This window comes from Lethenteron reissneri, chromosome 56 (assembly GCF_015708825.2).
Source record: "Lethenteron reissneri isolate LAM-NWPU_2019-01 chromosome 56, ASM1570882v1, whole genome shotgun sequence".
In the NCBI taxonomy this organism is placed as follows: Eukaryota; Metazoa; Chordata; class Hyperoartia; order Petromyzontiformes; family Petromyzontidae; genus Lethenteron; species Lethenteron reissneri.
The window spans coordinates 8,223,286-8,236,499 of NC_083834.1; the positions used below are offsets into that span (position 1 = coordinate 8,223,286).

General features: G+C 47.6%; 1 long non-coding RNA gene across 1 annotated transcript; it reads left to right on the forward strand.

Moving 5' to 3' along the window:
- The first annotated feature begins 10,508 nt into the window (after positions 1–10,508).
- Positions 10,509–12,542, forward strand: LOC133357127 (uncharacterized). Its single transcript, XR_009756930.1, has 3 exons — positions 10,509–10,635; positions 11,380–11,518; positions 12,442–12,542. It is a non-coding gene; the product is annotated as an uncharacterized LOC133357127 (long non-coding RNA).
- Positions 12,543–13,214: the final 672 nt, after the last annotated feature.

Sequence of the window (13,214 nt, forward strand, 5' to 3'; positions counted from 1 at the left end):
CCCTGACGCCTGCTGTATATTTGGAGTTTTCGTGTCTCTCTCCCATCATAATTATCACGGTGGCTAGGAGATGTTAACTACCTCGCCTGGTATACAGGAGGTAGTGGGTTTCATTCCGACCCTGACGCCTGCTGTATATTTGGAGTTTTCGTGTCTCTCTCCCATCATCATTATCACGGTGGCTAGGAGATGTTAACTACCTCGCCTGGTATACAGGTGGACGTGAGTTCCATCCCGACCCTGACGCCTTCTATATGTAATAAAGGTCGTTGAGGCGACTTCTGGAATCCGGTCTTTTATTCAACTTGCATTACAGCTTTCCTTCACGCTGCTGACAGGCAGCGTGAGAGGGATAGATAGAGAGTTGCACTGCCACGTGGCAACCCGGAGCCCCGCTCACGCGTGGCCCCTTCCTCCGTTCGTTCCCATTCTGACCACGTGTCGTTCGTCTCCACCCCTATTTAATACCCGGGTCACGTGGTACGTTTCCACCAATCCTGGTTAGCCTCCATGGAATATTCCAGGCTCCCTCGTAGGCTCTCGGGACCACGCCCCTGACTCATCTCCCCATTGGCTGTGGCCAAAGCCAGCAGAACCAATCCTCTACTTACAGCTGTCACCTTTCCATTACGTCAGGGCCACGCCCCTAGGCTTCCCCCCATTGGCTATAAACCAGGACCGGCAGAGCCAATCATCGTGACGAGTTGTGATACGTCAGTGAGCCGGATATATCCTCACATTACATATATATTCGCATTTCCCTCAAGGGGTGTGTGCAGTGTGCCCAAAAAAAGCCGCCTTCAAAAGCGGCCAGTCCGCAGCTGCAATCTATTCAGGTCTCACGCATCAACGAGCTCATTGCGCTCGACATTCTGGGGCCCTTCCCGGCAACACCAAGGGGTAATAAGTACTTGCTGGTTGGCGTGGAATATTTCACTCGATGGCCTATGGCCTGGTCACTCGCTAACCAGTTGGCAGCAGCCATTACCGAGGCCTTTGTCCAGGGCTATGTCCTGGACAAGGCTGCACCGGAGCGGCTGCTGATCGATCAGGGAAATAATTTCTCGAGCTCCTTGCTGCATGAGGTGTGCGACCTCCTAGGTACTAAAAAGGTGCGTACCTCCCCGTACCACCCACAAACTCATGGGATGGTGGAGTGACTCCACAGGACGCTTACGTCCATGTTGTGCCATCAGGTGTGTAAATCTCAAGTGGATTGGGACTTACAAATTCTGGGTGTTGCCACCTATAGGATGGCTCCCCAAGCGGCAACTGGGTTTTCCCCCTTCTTCCTAATGTATGGGCGGGACGTTGATCCACCCGTGGATGCCCAGTTGGGGATTCCCGAGCCCCGCGCTAAATTTAAGTAGGCTAATCACGTCAAATTTAACATTTCGAAATTGGCCGAGGCACGGGAGGCTGCAGCACAAAACTCAAACTCTCGCCAGAAGGCGAACAAGCGGTTGTGCGCACACCAGACACACACGCACGAGTGGAAGCCGGGCGACAAGGCCTGGCTACACTGCCCGCAGGTGCCATTGGCAACGTCTCCAAAACTGCTGAGGCCATGGAGGGGGCCGGTCGAGGTTGTGCAGGTCGTGCGCCCACAATGTGTTCAAATTAAGTGGGGGAAGTGTTGTTGGTATGTTCACCCCTCACGGCTGAAACCATTCATTGCACCTCATACCTCCCCTACATGTCAGAAGGGCCGAGCATGTGATGTGTCCGCCGACTCAGGGAATGTGATGCCACCGCCTGATCCTCACATGCCACTGACTGTCACACTTCCAGACGCACCGGAAGTGACGGCTTCCAAAGAGCGTCAGCCACCGGATCCCGAAGACAAATGCGGAACCAGGCAGCCCACTTCGTGCCCTCAGGGGCTGCCTGCCTCACCCGTCAGACAACCATGCCCTGCCCCGTACGACGGATTGGCCATTCGGACTCGTGCTGTCGCACCGCTTTTCATAAGGGATGGCTGGTTCTACCACACCTACCACACGTTGCGGCGGCCGCTTGACTGTCCGTACGTCCCTCTTCTCCTCACGAAGAGTGCGTCGTGTCGGGCGTGTTGTGTCGTGGACTCCGGTGACGTGGGTGGGGGGGGTCTATTTTTTTTCCCTCGGCAGTGTATATATGTTCATGGTGATTATTTGTACAGGTGGGTTGTGATTGTTGTTGTTGTTGTTATTGTTGTTGTCATTGAGGCACGCGGAATTCCGGTTCTTTTAAAGGTTTCTTTATTGTGAAAATTGTGTTTCAGCCGGGATGGCTGTGGGCTGTACGGGGGGAGGGGGGGGGGTGATGTGGTGGTGGTGGTATTGATGCACACACACGCAAAACCGGCCGACTTACAATACTTACCGGTGCGGGTGATCGTGTCATCTCTGGCAAGGGTTCCTGAGCGGGAGGGGGCTGTGGGACGCGTGTGATCCCACAGCCCTTCGCCCCTCTGTGGGAAGCGGTACAAACCTGTTCTGGGCGGTTGTGTGATGATATACGCCCAGGGCCTTCTGAGGGGAGGGGGCTGGGAGGCCTGTGTGATCCCACAGAAACCCGCCCCTCGGTGGGAAATCATATATAAGGTGGGACACGGAGAGCAGAGAGGCAGTTCGACCCAGCCAAGACGAAGAACCAGTGAAGACTGAAGGCCAGCTAGCTAGACCCTGGCCCTCCTCTGACCCGCTGCCCTTTTGAGGGCCGGGCAGAGCAAGCCAGTGGTGCGACCCCAGAGCCGCGAGGGCCGATGTCCTTCTAAGGGCCGGACTCGTGTGGCTGGTAGTCGGAACATGTGCCGAAGCTGGGCCAGGTTCGCTAGCCTCCTCGGGAGGGAGGTCTAGAGTAGGGGAAGTAGGGAGTTAACGTGGGGCGTTCGCTGGGGAACACTTCCCCCGATAGAATTGGGTGAAGAGGCCGTTACCTCTTCGAGTGTCAGGGTCGCTACTCTGCTGTAATTGAAGTTACCTGTGTAGTGCTCGAACCGACACGACAGCTTCTTGTCTTTCCTCGTTACTTTATTTCGCGTATTTCGCTCAACACTTCTCAATCCAACATCGCTCAATGTTCCTCCCGCTCACACCGATCCACAGTTCTCCTCCACGCTCTCCGCTCGCTCGCCGTGTTCCGCCGGCCTCACTCGCTCCCCTTCACTCTTTCGTCGACTCTCCTCTCCACTCTCTCCGCCACAGTTCGGCTGCTCTTTATCAGCTCCGCCATCCCACTCTGTTGTAACTACATCAGCTTCTCTTCCCCCACTCCAGCTGCTTCCTACTGGCTTCGTCGTCTCACTGCTACCCTACGCTTCTCCACTGCTATCCTATACTGTTATTAGCTCTGCTGCTCCGACTCTTCCATCCTCTGTCTCCTCCCAGGTACGAACTCCCGTCTTCTCCGAAAACCCGTCTTTATCCCCGAGCCAATTAATTCCCAATTAATCAGGGGCATCCCCCGCGACGCCACTCACCCCCAGCCCCCGCTGCCACGTGGCATGTTTTTACAGACTCTGCGACAACAACATCCTCTCGGCCAATCAGCGCCCTGCGTCCTTAATTACTTCCTGCCACCTGCTACCATCCTCAGACATCACGTCACCTCCTTTGAGACAACAACGACCAGCCAATCAGCGCCCCGTGTCCTTATTTGCTCCCACTGTACGCTGCGTGCGCGCACACCGACTTCAGCGTGTGATGCGTATCTCAGGCACTACATCTGTAATAAATAATTGTTGCCTCCATCAACCTTCTCCGTCGTCATATAAGGCCACTACACATGTCATTCAGAAATCGTTCAAATATAACATTGTGGTTTTTTTCGTTTGATAGAGCGTTAAACAGAAAGTACAATTAAAGCGAGAACCATTGTCTATATTTTATTGTTTTTGAGATATTTCTGATTAACGCGGGTTTGAACGAAACATATGCATTTTGTGATGTTAAAATCTGCATAATTCGAAAACGGTGAAATATAGTAGCCTCCACTCACGGAGAATTAAGCTAATACATTTTTGTTCATTCTAACAAAAAAAGAACAGATATTTTACTTAGACGTTGCCCACGTACACGAGCTAAAGAAAAGACGACTTTACGTGAAAAGGTTGGGTTCATGGGTATATACAGAAAGTGGTCAGTAAGCCACGGACAAACACTGCACTGGGTGTGGGTGGTGAATTGGTCCGGGGGTTAATGTGACACTCGGATTTGCGACTATCTCTGCTCCCGTCGACGAGATAATGAGCTCTCTATTTTCTGCCAGCCCTAGCGCACAGCACCTCGCGGTCGTAGGCTTCAGGTTCAGACCGCACGTGGAAAACGCGTCGAGGAGGGAACCGCAAAAGACAAGCAACCAAGCGAAAAACTTTCCGCTCAACGCCAAGATCGGGAAGTTTAAGGGCCGAATTGTTGCATAAAACGGCACACGAGGAAGTGAGGCTGTCGAGAGCTGTCTCCCTGGGCATGGCAGCGTCGTGTTCTTGGCTGCGTGCCGCCTGTCTCATCACTTTGTGGGCGGCTGTCGTCGTGAGTGAGTAACTCCCACTGGCTGGGCACTTTCTTTTCACGAACAGATCTGCGGGGACCACGGGTTAACAGCTCGCAGAGCGCTTGGTCTGCACCCAGAGATCCTGGGATTCTAAATCCACGCTACTGCCAGTGAGTTAATGGCCTCAACTCGGTTACCCATGCCTGCACTTAATTCCATTAATTCCAGCGCTGAGAATTAAAAAAGATAGGTGTTACTGGCAGGTGAGGACAATTACTCAAGGAGTGGGTGGGAAGGTAGTACGGGTCAAATACGTCAACCAGTTCACTTTGAGGATTCCCAGAGGTGGCTCTGTGAACTCCCTTTCTGTGGATCGTTCTCTAACGAGAAGAGGTGGCACTCCCCTGCGAGACATTCAAATGGATTCTTCTCATGACACAATACCGTTAGTGCAATCTGCATACGAATTATATGTTTTATTGTATTAAATGTATATTGAAAAAACGGGCAGATGTCAAGTACGGGCGAAAATGATCAGTGGTGGGAACTTTTTTTTGCCGATGAACGCATCTTGAAAAGAGTTATCCCGTGACGCTCGCCAGTTTGCAACGCCACCAACTCTCTCATTCACTCATCGCAAGGTGCCTAGGGGCAGGCTGAGCCACCGGACAGCCAAATTTTGTGCAATAATCCAGCAGAGGAGGTGCTACCCGATGCCCGCTACCAACTGATATCTGAAATCCGATCTGCCAGCGACAGCTTAAAGTAAATGTTTGTGCTGACCTGTCGTCACTTTGCACTCCTATCGCGTTTTCGCATTGTTTGTTGTTGTTGTAACTTTCTGACACCGTAGCCCCTACTGGACTTTTTTGAAGACGAGCTTTATAGCTCTTCAGATTCCTCAAGTATGAATAGAATGATCAAATCTCGCGGTGGGCAGAGGCAGGGGTGAAGTGAGCAACGTGCCCATTGTTCTCACACTCACAGGGGATAGAACTGACAACTCTGGATCAGCAGTCCCGTGCGCTATCCACATCACCAGAGTGGCACCCCCCTTAGTTTGAGAATAGCAACAAATATGGATATGCTCACAAAGATTGTGCAATTTTTATAACGTTAATATTATTTTATTAAATGTATTTTTAACGTAACATTGGACGTGTTTCTTACCAGCATGTGCGTGATGTAAAATGTTGTCATTGTCGATTTTTGTCACGCCCTGCAGGCAATGCCAACGCAATCCTAGAGTTCGCCATCGTGAAGCAACATCAAACTATCTTGCTACCCTGTCGTACAGACTGCCAAGGAACTGTTAGCGATATTCGATGGACTATATTAATTAATGGTGAATATAAAGACATTGGTGATTCTCTTGAAAACATAATTGGCAACACCAAATACATTGACAACAAAAACGCTTCCATGACCGTCGAAAATCATGACTGGGAAGAAGAGAGATGGCACAGATGTGAATGGTCATGTCAGAATCAACACTCTAGTGACATGTACACTGCAACATATTTTCTATTCGTCAAAGGTACGCAATTGAACACACGAATTTGACGCAGAATCTACTAAAAGGCACAGAAATTACCAAAAGTCACAACGCGTTTTCTTTATTAATCTATTTTAACTGATGCAAATTCAATGAACAGAAGCTGTAATCATTACAACTCAGTAAGCTAAGATATACGATTGTTGTAGGAGTCGATTACTCCACCGATAACACTGGTCAACACAAAAAAAAACATTTTTTTCTGGCCTGGACTTTTGCATCTGTTTTAGACTAATGTCAGGGTGCTGATTCCAAATCTGATCTCAGATTTGCTCTATCACATCTCATTTTTATGCTATCGGCATACCCCATTTTCATTGATTTTACCCGAAATTAACTCTGTCACTTATGATTGCAAGTTGTTGCGAGTCAGTGACTGCTTTAGTGTTAAAATATGGTGCTGTATTTTTAGGATAGTGTGTTTATAATATAATTTTATGTAGATATCCACATTTATTTAATATTTTTCTTCTGCAGTTTTTATTGAAAATTCAATATTTGATTTCTCAAAAACCTGATGTGATAGACAAAAACTGATGCCATATTTGGAATCAGCACCCCAAAATTACCTTAAAACCGTTGAAAAACCTCATGCCAGAAAAAGTGTGTTGACCAGTGTGATCAGTTCGAATACTCGACTAATCAGAAAATACTACAAGTTTGGAACAGAAAAGTCTCACCTCTGTCCACGCGTGTGCCGCTGGATGGGAGGTGATGGGCGAAGCGTGTGATGCCTTTTGGCATCACCAGCATAGCTTGTAGGGAGTTTCCTGCCAAACGTCTTGTGAATGTCCTCTGCAATGAAGGACTTTGGCATATTTAATGGGTTTTTTTACTATTTCAAATGTTCAAAAATAAGGCACTTGTGATTTGGATTTACTTTTAAAGACAGAAGGGGGAACACATACATTCGAGAACATACACAGGTTAGTGATGTTGTTCAAACTGTTAAGGACAGTAAGTTGACTTGGATAGGACACGTGACGACCTAAACTATTTTATCTAAAATATTTTTTATTAGCGCTATTTCAGACGTGACTTGGCCACAAATGATAGTGCAACAAAGTGGCTTATCACGCGGCCCGTTATAGAAGTTAACTACTCTAAATGCCTGCTGATTCGAAATGTGGAGAGAAAAACTGGAGGACCCAGAGAAAATTTACCCCACCACGAGGAAAGAGGGAATCAAACTCTAAATATGCAGGCATCAAGGTCGTGATCGAACCCACGACCTCCTGTATACTAGGCGAGTGAGTATACAACTTGAGACCAGATGACTGGGTGGGGCTATTCGGGGTATGGGCGGGACGGCGTGAGTAGTGGGCAGGGCTACGTGAGCAGTGAGTGTAGGTGGAGGATGTGGCCAAGATCAGAGGGTGTGGCCAAGATCAGAAAGCGTCACTGTGTGGGTGGGGCTAGTGGGTGAGTAGGCGTGGCTCTTGAAAAGTGGGCGGGGCTGATGGAGGGGCTGCCGGCCCATCAAGTGTCTGAGTTGAGCTTCGCAGACATTTGGGCGCCTGAGACAAAAGGGCACACGGAGTTTGACTATTAAATCAATGTTGGTGATATGTGCTTATGTATGTCTGCAGATTTTAAAACGAACAACATTATCCAAGCAAAAGTTGGTGAAAAGATCTCGATTCCCTGCCGAGGCAATTCTGAAAGCAGAATCTATGGAAGCGTTAAATGGTACTTTGCTCTACCAGGACAACCATACTACCCCGTCAACACCGTCAGTGGCAGAAAACTCTCCATCGATAATAAGAAATCACTTCTCATTCACGATCTCCAGAGTGGAGATGCAGGATTTTACCTGTGCGAGCTGAACAATCCCCAGGAATTTTATGAGACGAAAGTCAACATAATCCAAGGTAATGCACGAAAATGAAGCTACATTACGACACGTGGACACAGCTTTAGGTTATGAATGATTCTGAAACGTTTTTCTACACTTTTAAGACTTCAGCACTAATATAAAAAACATAGCGGAGTGTAAATCCACAAGTTTCCTGTTACACTCCTTCACAAGTGACACACAAACGTGCTAGCCAGTCGCCTTTGGTGGAACCAAGACTTAAATGTGTCAAACGTCAAGCAAATTCCCCAAATGACACAATTGTGACTGCATGTGTAGTGAGTCCAACTGAGTCACAGACGTAAACTTGGGAGCAACACTATCTATTAACACAACAACACGAACACAACACAACCTACGCTCGGGTCTCGAATGCCCATCTAACCACGCTACGGCAGAACTAGACACGGTTCGCTATCCCGGTCCGGACCACAAGCTAGGTCCCGGACCGCGTGGCTAGAGGCATCTTCTCCCCGACGTGGATCTTCGAACACCAACTTTTGAAGAACCCCGAGCTCCTCACGGAGCTCTGGTTATATGATGCTCCCGGGCTGGGGTTGGCTCCACCCTTAGCCCCGCCCACCTTCCAGGCTTCTCGGGCCCCTTCTCGAATGTTCCCGAGAGCTCTCCTAGACCACGTGACCGCCCCTCAGCCCCCGTCCACCGGTGGCCCCCCTCCAGTATCGTCCGGTCACGTGACAACAGGTCAGCCAGAGTGTCATGCCCCAGAGTAACCCTGGCTGGCTGTTGCTCACTCTCACTCCCTCACTGGGAGCCGGCACCCCACACTGCTCGCGGGGCCTCCACGCTAACCAGTGCTCACCTAACCACAGCTAGTGTTGGTACTGCAGCCCGCAACCCGGGCTGCCCGCAATGACAACATTTCCGGCCGTGGCTTCGCAAGTCCCGGCACCACACAGTGACCGTTTACAGTCACTACACATGGTTACAGTCATGGTTTCCACCATATGGAGATACTACGATCCATCTTACATTAGGAGATCCACAATAATTATATTGCTTGCAAAAATATCGTTACGTCGTGGTTATTTTGTCTGCAATTGCAATTGCAAATAAGCTATTAATTTATAATTCCGCTTCGTGGAACGTTTTTTTGTAAAATAATTTATATTGTTCAGAATAAATGTAATTAATTTTGTGCGGAATAGAAAATAGGTCGGTCGTAAAGATTTTAGATTGGAAAGTTGGCATGATAAGACTCGTGGCTGGCTTGTGTTTAGTGAACTGCAGTTAGGGAGCGTTCACGTCATGAAGTAAATCTTCATCCGTGCCGGAAGTACAGAAAGCATGAAAAATGCAATGAAATACATTTACAAACTTACAAGAAACATATATCATGATAATCGTCATATCGTGAAATTTGTTGAAACTGCAAACCTACTCATGAGTGTCAGATTGTCATAAGCTGGATTTACGACGTCGACATATATTAACAAATTATCCGAGAAGAGGCGCTTACCTTAGTTTTAATAATAGTATTCGCGATGGTGTTTGAATGGAAATACCCACAGGAATATCATCATCAACCGTTCTTTATCCATTGTTGGATGAATGTGTTCCCAAATTTTCGGTACTTTCCCGATAATAATAATTCAAATGTATAATGCGCATTCCATCTCAGGATCCTAATGTGCAACAAATTAAACACAAAAATCAGTTCTAACGAATTAAGTTTGTCGATCTAGATTATGATTTAAAGTGCATAGCTCCCAGTGGCTTCTGAATATCGGAAAGAAGAGCGTTCCAGATGGACGCAAAACTGCATCTGAAGGCGCCGTGCGATCCGGTGACCACCGTCTTTGATCGATGGCTGAGCCAAAAGCCGCTGCTGCTGCAAGGATGACCGGAGTTGCCGTGATGGTTTATGCTCCTCTACGAGATCAGCGAGGTGTCGTGGTTTATTTGTGACAAATACTTTGTTTGTAATGAGTGCGACATTATAAATATATAAATAATATTCACTTACTTTTCACACCAATGGTTGTTCCAGATAGATGCGCACTGGATTACTGAGCCAGAATGGCGCGAATATCACATTTTAAAATATATAATTGTGAGCTATTCGGGACAAAACGTACAACGCCGTAGGTGCTTGTGCACAGGCATGTCCACGTACACTTACACCCCGTGCTCTCTTTTAGCCCCCCCCCCCTTCCAATACGTTATCATGTGTAACAACAGTGACTTACGCACAAACACTTACACGTCGACGCCTACGAGCACCTCGTGCCCTCTTTTAGCCCCGCCCCCCCTCCCGATACGTTCCATCCATTGGCTACCACACTCAGATAAGCTCCTCCCCCCCTCCTCCCCTCTTAACTTGTATTTAAGAGCTTGCATCTTGAATCCCTGCCTCACTTGAGGCAGCAAATCTGGCTCTGACGGTCCCACCTGATGACGGAGACTTGTGTTGCCTCCGAAACGTCGTGATTTTTATTTTATTTTATTAATTTTAATTTCATTTTTTAACCTACGTGATTTTACTGAAAGAACTAAGAGTACGTGCAACACGTGTTGGCGAGTGCCTTAGCAGTAGCAGTCTTGCAAGTGCCGTGGTGCTGACATTCACAGTCGCACAGACACACACAGCTCGAGTTAGGATCTGTCCCTCTCTGCAGGACCATCTGGAGTGGACCTCACCCCGGTGTACATCGCTGTCTCGGTGGTCGTGTGCACAGCGATCGCGTGCGGGGCTGCCTGCTACGCCCGGAAGCAATGGAAGATCGGGGTCAGTGTTACCGTTCGCAAAGCCCCTACTCACGCGTAGACACCTCAATGCATTGCAGGTGGCACGGAGGTAGCGGCAGAGGCTGTCAATCATCCCAGCTTGTACCAGAACATTCTTTTGGCATTCTCTGGCCATAAAAAAGGCTCTCTGTAGTGTAGGTCACGCAGTTTCAAAGACAATACGTATATTTCAGATAATGTTTGTTTGCAAGTTCACAACAAGTACTGTGTGTGGTTAATGCAGACTTTATTAATGGCAGACATCATAACACTTCCTGTTTTATTGCCGCAAAGGGTAAAACCTGTTCTTATTTTTCATAGTTCAATTTTCAGGACAAAAAACTGTACCTGTGTTCTGAAGCTTTTATTAAAATTATACATCAATTAAAATATAAACCAGGATTCGTGCGACGGCAATGTGTGTGGGGCCACGTCCCCTGTGAGCATCGCTGTAGAATCAACGTGGGGCTGACGTCGAGTTGCTGCCAGCTCACCAAGTGTCCCCAATATGCCCCCACTCCCCCCCCTCCTTAATTAGCAAGAGATTGATTTACACAGATATTGGTGAGAGTGCACATTTGCTCAATAATTTGAAAGATGAAAACATCAAGAACATATTGGCATCTGATTAACAAAGGTGGGCTAAATTGGCAAAGACCGATGCCTTTTAGTCATCTTGGCAATATTTAAATCGGTCCAAAATGTGTGTGTGCGTTTAATAACTCTCCGTGTGTTTAACCAACAGAGGAGCAACAGGGCAGACTCGGCCACAGACAACGCGGACCGCACCTACACGTCGCTGACAATTTCACCCGCTCTCTACGAGACCATCCATCCATCGGAAACGGAAACTGAAGAGGAATACGCAGAAGTCACGTTCATTGGTAACTCCCTACGCGTGCTGTAACGCGTGTTTTTCACAACGCCAATCGGACATTACGCGATGGAGTGAACGGAACTACGTCCCAGCGCCAGTAGGAATACGCGGTGGTACGGCTGCCTCGGCATATCATTGCACAACAAGGCGGGATACTGCTGGATGCTTTCTAGATGCTACCCACCACGCGCCCAAGTCTTTGTTCAGCCTGCGTACGCATCTCACGTGTTATCGCAGGCTGTGTTTTCTCTATATTAAATATTATAACGCGTTTTTCACGGACGCAACTACCGTGTTATAGAATAATAGACTGTACAGTCTTTAACGTCAGTTCACTGATGGAGAACGTCTCACCAAAGCTAACAGATCGTGGAGGTTATCCGGGCTATACCGTAACACACGGCTGTGTGTGGACATGGTGAAATGGTGAAGATCGAGAGCATAGACTTTAGCGAAGGGTTCAGAAACACCAATGCATTCCTCTGCACTGGTCTCTACAACACGAGTACAACTCTTGAATACTCGCCGAGCTTCTCCACACGACTTGTTAGGAGGATTCTGCATTAACTCATTAGCTCGCTATATTACCACTAAGGCTCGCCACATTACCAGAAGGCATGTGCATTACTATCAGGGGAATGTTAGGTGAAACGGGAGGCTTAGGGTTGGGACATTTACGTATATTATCCGAAATTTTCTCATAGAACCCAAGAGGGTATTGTACTACTGAGAAAAAAATGGAAAATAAAATAAGTTATTAAATGGGCAAAAATAAATGTTTTTCATAATATTACCCACACTATGATGGCAACGTGATATATGTCATTAACTTAAAATGAGATACAAGTTAACGGTTGCAGATTACAAACAACAACGCTTCACCTTTAAGGTGCCCCGCTGATGAACCTCTTGCTTTATTCTTCTCAACAGGCGAGTGAATGTTGCGTCATCAATGGCTCCATCCGGGTTGGTTGAACTCTGGCTCCCGTGACCTGCAGCTGGCTCTGAGTAATGGGGTCACTGGAGCCGTGGTCTGTGCAACTGAGGTGACTGGAGGTGAAGTCACTGGAGGTGACGTCACTGGAGCTGGGGTCACTGGAGCTGGGGTCACTGGAGCTGACGTCACTGGAGCTGGGGTCACTGGAGCGTCGAGGACTCTAGAGCCAGTCAACGTTCTGGAGCAGTTCTACTATAACCTGCTTACCGTCATATTATGGCTTTTTAAGTTTAAGTAATTGATTATTTAAATGAAGCACATATTCATCACTAACACTGCTTTATAAATACATTGGGGGCAAACATCATACTGTAAGAAGCGCATTTTTTTTAGCAATTGTCCATTGTCATCATCCGATAATAAACTTAAGTAACATTTGTAGTATTTTCAATTTTGTAGATCCTATTTTGCAGTCTGGAGCCACCTAAAACATTCGCGTCATATATTTTTCAATAGCCAGGTAGTATTAATGACAAATGTCATCGTTTTGAATGCAATTTCCCTCTAATCGGATATGCAATGGGAATTATTTCCGGAATAAAAAAATAAAACTCGTCATCTTATTATTTAAATTGACAAGTGTGTTGAGTTTTTGTTCCTTGGTAGTCAAAGTGCAGTCTCAGCAGCCTTCACCACAAGCTCTCAGTCGTGGTGGCGGGTGGAGTAATGAAGAAGAGTAAAAGCCAGGTGCCAGAGAGATACCGAT